The sequence below is a fragment of the Notolepis coatsorum genome (genome assembly GCF_963971535.1).
Source record: "Notolepis coatsorum genome assembly, chromosome: 5".
NCBI lineage: Eukaryota > Metazoa > Chordata > Actinopteri > Aulopiformes > Paralepididae > Notolepis > Notolepis coatsorum.
In genome coordinates, this window is record NC_140169.1 from 117078709 (window position 1) to 117085162 (window position 6454).

Here is a 6454-nt window from a genome sequence, read left to right on the forward strand (position 1 = left end):
AGACACGCAGCATGAGAGAGAGAGAGAGAGAGAGAGAGACATGCAGCATGGGAGAGAGAGAGACATGCATCATGAGAGAGAGAGAGAGAGAGAGAGAGAGAGAGAGAGAGAGAGAGAGAGAGAGACATGCAGCATGGGAGAGAGAGAGAGACATGCAGCATGAGAGAGAGAGAGACAGGCAGCATGAGAGAGAGAGAGAGACATGCAGCATGGGAGAGAGAGAGACATGCAGCATGGAGAGAGAGAGAGACATGCAGCATGGGAGAGAGAGAGAGACATGCAGCATGGGAGAGAGAGAGAGAGACATGCAGCATGGGAGAGAGAGAGAGAGAGACATGCAGCATGGGAGAGAGAGAGACATGCAGCATGGGAGAGAGAGAGACATGCAGCATGAGAGAGAGAGAGAGAGAGAGACATGCAGCATGGGAGAGAGAGAGAGAGACATGCAGCATGGGAGAGAGAGAGACATGCAGCATGGGAGAGAGAGAGACATGCAGCATGAGAGAGAGAGAGAGAGAGAGACATGCAGCATGGGAGAGAGAGAGAGAGACATGCAGCATGGGAGAGAGAGAGACATGCAGCATGAGAGAGAGAGAGAGAGACATGCAGCATGGGAGAGAGAGAGACATGCAGCATGGGAGAGAGAGAGAGACATGCAGCATGGGAGAGAGAGAGAGACATGCAGCATGGGAGAGAGAGAGACATGCAGCATGAGAGAGAGAGAGAGACATGCAGCATGAGAGAGAGAGAGACATGCAGCATGGGAGAGAGAGAGAGACATGCAGCATGGGAGAGAGAGAGAGACATGCAGCATGGGAGAGAGAGAGACATGCAGCATGGGAGAAAGAGAGACATGCAGCATGGGAGAGAGAGAGAGACATGCAGCATGGGAGAGAGAGAGAGACATGCAGCATGGGAGAGAGAGAGAGAGAGAGAGAGAGACATGCAGCATGGGAGAGAGAGAGACATGCAGCATGAGAGAGAGAGAGAGAGACATGCAGCATGAGAGAGAGAGAGAGAGAGAGACATGCAGCATGGGAGAGAGAGAGAGACATGCAGCATGGGAGAGAGAGAGACATGCAGCATGGGAGAGAGAGAGACATGCAGCATGGGAGAGAGAGAGACATGCAGCATGGGAGAGAGAGAGACATGCAGCATGGGAGAGAGAGAGACATGCAGCATGGGAGAGAGAGAGAGAGACATGCAGCATGGGAGAGAGAGAGACATGCAGCATGGGAGAGAGAGAGAGACAGGCAGCCTGGGAGAGAGAGAGACATGCAGCATGGGAGAGAGAGAGAGACATGCAGCATGGGAGAGAGAGAGAGAGACATGCAGCCTGGGAGAGAGAGAGACATGCAGCATGGGAGAGAGAGAGACATGCAGCATGGGAGAGAGAGAGACATGCAGCATGGGAGAGAGAGAGAGACATGCAGCATGGGAGAGAGAGAGAGACATGCAGCATGGGAGAGAGAGAGAGACATGCAGCATGGGAGAGAGAGAGAGACATGCAGCATGGGAGAGAGAGAGAGAGAGACATGCAGCATGGGAGAGAGAGACATGCAGCATGGGAGAGAGAGAGAGACAGGCAGCATGGGAGAGAGAGAGACATGCAGCATGGGAGAGAGAGAGACATGCAGCATGGGAGAGAGAGAGACATGCAGCATGAGAGAGAGAGAGACATGCAGCATGGGAGAGAGAGAGAGACATGCAGCATGGGAGAGAGAGAGAGACATGCAGCATGGGAGAGAGAGAGACATGCAGCATGGGAGAGAGAGAGAGAGACATGCAGCATGGGAGAGAGAGAGAGACAGGCAGCATGGGAGAGAGAGAGACATGCAGCATGGGAGAGAGAGAGACATGCAGCATGAGAGAGAGAGAGACATGCAGCATGGGAGAGAGAGAGAGAGAGACATGCAGCATGGGAGAGAGAGAGAGACATGCAGCATGGGAGAGAGAGAGACATGCAGCATGGGAGAGAGAGAGACATGCAGCATGGGAGAGAGAGAGAGACATGCAGCCTGGGAGAGAGAGAGAGAGACATGCAGCATGGGAGAGAGAGAGACATGCAGCATGGGAGAGAGAGAGAGAGACATGCATCATGGGAGAGAGAGAGACATGCAGCATGGGAGAGAGAGAGAGACATGCAGCATGGGAGAGAGAGAGAGACATGCAGCATGGGAGAGAGAGACATGCAGCATGGGAGAGAGAGAGAGACACATGCAGCATGGGAGAGAGAGAGACATGCAGCCTGGGAGAGAGAGAGAGACATGCAGCATGGGAGAGAGAGAGAGACAGGCAGCATGGGAGAGAGAGAGACATGCAGCATGGGAGAGAGAGAGAGAGAGAGACATGCAGCATGGGAGAGAGAGAGAGAGACATGCAGCATGGGAGAGAGAGAGACAGGCAGCATGAGAGAGAGAGAGAGAGAGAGAGACATGCAGCATGGGAGAGAGAGAGAGAGAGACACGCAGCATGGGAGAGAGAGAGAGACATGCAGCATGGGAGAGAGAGAGAGACATGCAGCATGGGAGAGAGAGAGAGAGACATGCAGCATGGGAGAGAGAGAGAGACATGCAGCATGGGAGAGAGAGAGAGACATGCAGCATGGGAGAGAGAGAGACATGCAGCATGGGAGAGAGAGAGACATGCAGCATGGGAGAGAGAGAGAGAGAGAGACATGCAGCATGGGAGAGAGAGAGACATGCAGCATGGGAGAGAGAGAGAGAGACATGCAGCATGGGAGAGAGAGAGAGAGACATGCAGCATGGGAGAGAGAGAGACATGCAGCATGGGAGAGAGAGAGAGACATGCAGCATGGGAGAGAGAGAGAGAGACATGCAGCATGGGAGAGAGAGAGAGAGACATGCAGCATGGGAGAGAGAGAGACATGCAGCATGGGAGAGAGAGAGAGACAGGCAGCATGGGAGAGAGAGAGAGAGACATGCAGCATGGGAGAGAGAGAGACATGCAGCATGGGAGAGAGAGAGAGACATACAGCATGAGAGAGAGAGAGAGACATGCAGCATGGGAGAGAGAGAGACATGCAGCATGGGAGAGAGAGAGAGACATGCAGTATGGGGGAGAGAGAGACATGCAGCATGGGAGAGAGAGAGAGAGAGAGAGACATGCAGCATGGGAGAGAGAGAGACAGGCAGCATGGTAGAGAGAGAGAGACTTGCAGCATGGGAGAGAGAGAGAGAGAGACATGCAGCATGGGAGAGAGAGAGAGAGAGACATGCAGCATGGGAGAGAGAGAGAGACATGCAGCATGGGAGAGAGAGAGACATGCAGCATGGGAGAGAGAGAGACATGCAGCATGGGAGAGAGAGAGAGACATGCAGCATGGGAGAGAGAGAGAGACATGCAGCATGGGAGAGAGAGAGAGACATGCAGCATGGGAGAGAGAGAGAGACATGCAGCATGGGAGAGAGAGACATGCAGCATGGGAGAGAGAGAGAGACACATGCAGCATGGGAGAGAGAGAGACATGCAGCCTGGGAGAGAGAGAGAGACATGCAGCATGGGAGAGAGAGAGAGACAGGCAGCATGGGAGAGAGAGAGACATGCAGCATGGGAGAGAGAGAGAGAGAGAGAGACATGCAGCATGGGAGAGAGAGAGAGAGACATGCAGCATGGGAGAGAGAGAGACAGGCAGCATGAGAGAGAGAGAGAGAGAGAGAGAGACATGCAGCATGGGAGAGAGAGAGAGAGAGACACGCAGCATGGGAGAGAGAGAGAGACATGCAGCATGGGAGAGAGAGAGAGACATGCAGCATGGGAGAGAGAGAGAGAGACATGCAGCATGGGAGAGAGAGAGAGACATGCAGCATGGGAGAGAGAGAGAGACATGCAGCATGGGAGAGAGAGAGACATGCAGCATGGGAGAGAGAGAGACATGCAGCATGGGAGAGAGAGAGAGAGAGAGACATGCAGCATGGGAGAGAGAGAGACATGCAGCATGGGAGAGAGAGAGAGAGACATGCAGCATGGGAGAGAGAGAGAGAGACATGCAGCATGGGAGAGAGAGAGACATGCAGCATGGGAGAGAGAGAGAGACATGCAGCATGGGAGAGAGAGAGAGAGACATGCAGCATGGGAGAGAGAGAGAGAGACATGCAGCATGGGAGAGAGAGAGACATGCAGCATGGGAGAGAGAGAGAGACAGGCAGCATGGGAGAGAGAGAGAGAGACATGCAGCATGGGAGAGAGAGAGACATGCAGCATGGGAGAGAGAGAGAGACATACAGCATGAGAGAGAGAGAGAGACATGCAGCATGGGAGAGAGAGAGACATGCAGCATGGGAGAGAGAGAGAGACATGCAGTATGGGGGAGAGAGAGACATGCAGCATGGGAGAGAGAGAGAGAGAGAGAGAGACATGCAGCATGGGAGAGAGAGAGACAGGCAGCATGGTAGAGAGAGAGAGACTTGCAGCATGGGAGAGAGAGAGAGAGAGACATGCAGCATGGGAGAGAGAGAGAGAGAGACATGCAGCATGGGAGAGAGAGAGAGACATGCAGCATGGGAGAGAGAGAGACATGCAGCATGGGAGAGAGAGAGACATGCAGCATGGGAGAGAGAGAGAGACATGCAGCATGGGAGAGAGAGAGAGACATGCAGCATGGGAGAGAGAGAGAGAGACATGCAGCATGGGAGAGAGAGAGAGACATGCAGCATGGGAGAGAGAGAGAGACATGCAGCATGGGAGAGAGAGAGAGAGACATGCAGCATGGGAGAGAGAGAGAGAGACATGCAGCATGGAGAGAGAGAGAGAGAGAGACATGCAGCATGGGAGAGAGAGAGAGACATGCAGCATGGGAGAGAGAGAAAGACATGCAGCATGGGAGAGAGAGAGAGAGAGAGAGACATGCAGCATGGGAGAGAGAGAGACATGCAGCATGGGAGAGAGAGAGAGAGAGACATGCAGCATGGGAGAGAGAGAGACATGCAGCATGGGAGAGAGAGAGAGAGACATGCAGCATGGGAGAGAGAGAGATATAATGAATAATGCTTCATCCAGACATCATAAGCACACATGTACGTGCACACGCACACATACACTGGCACACACACACACACACACACAGAGCTGGCAGCCCAACACAAACTGTTTACTTGACCTTTCAGAGGAACAGCTCAGGCGGGAAGCGGCCCCCGGGGGTCCCATAGCACCACCAGAGCTGTACGTCTCTGCCTGTGTCTCCGTCCACCAACACGCCTGTGTGAGGAGCACTGGCCTCGCTTCGCCTCCTCCTTCCAGTCCTCCGCGCTTCACATCTTGTTTTCTCATTTGAGCTGAGATAAGCACACAGGGCAGGGGGCTCTCGGCACATAATCCTGACCTCTCTGAAGCACTCTGATCTGATGTCGTATACAGCGTGGTTTTCGACAAACCTCACTGGCCCGACGGCCCCAAGGCTGAGGCTTAGCATGTTGGAAGGTAGGCTGATCTGCGAGATCGACTCGCGTTCCACCAAAAGGAAAAAAAACACACACAAAATTGAGTTTAATTTGATCTGAGTGTAATTGAGCAACCCCATCCCGCTCATGAAGATGTGGAGTCAACCGTAACTGTGTACTTTGGCGCTCTCTGGTGGTATTAAGTGTAACCCCAGGCACTAGCAGAGAGGCCCACCCATGTGAAGTGTTCCACGCAGCCAAAGGCATGCTGGATGTGTGTGGGCACATTCAAAAGTCCCTCGACTGTGTAGGTGGTGTTTAAGACTCAGAAGTTCCAGCATCCAAATTTGTGTCACTAGAGTTTTTTTGGTCAGCAGAAAGAGCCTCTGCTGGATGAATGGACGCCAGATCCGCTGGGTTTCCACATTGCCTGTAATGTGAGGAGTCCTGAATTAAAAGGAGAGGTCGTGTTGACCTGTAGTAAGATAAACCATCGCTGGTTAATCTGGGAGTGTTTAGGGCAGTTAGTCCAGAACCTCCTTCCTTGGTGAATGGTGACATGAGGGGTCAGCGATGTTTAACAGTCTGACACCAAACCAAAAGCCATTCATCACCAGATTAAAGCATGCCTTGTGTGTCTTTAGACCTCTTTGGAAAGATTTGATTCCATGAAAGCATTTGCTGTTAAGTGAAAGGCAGCTCAAAGAAAAATACACTTATGAAACATAAATGCCTGTATTTAATGAGTTCTGCCAGTTTAGATTATGCTATCTGATAGTGGCCACTCTGACATAAAAAAGAAAAAAGGAATTACTGTGAAAATGCTAGTGTCAGGACCATGGACAGCGACCAAACACACAAACAAAAGGCCTCTTTGTCCAAGAACTCTGCTTCATGCCAATGGTTCAAATTATCCACCATCTCGACTGTCAAAAAATGGCAAACTGTTACAGCACAACTGAGTGCACAGAACACAAGACAGGATAAGGCTGAGCTCGGTGCCAAATATTCATGCAAAACAGGCCCTTTTCCATAGGTTTCAGCCAGGCAATAAA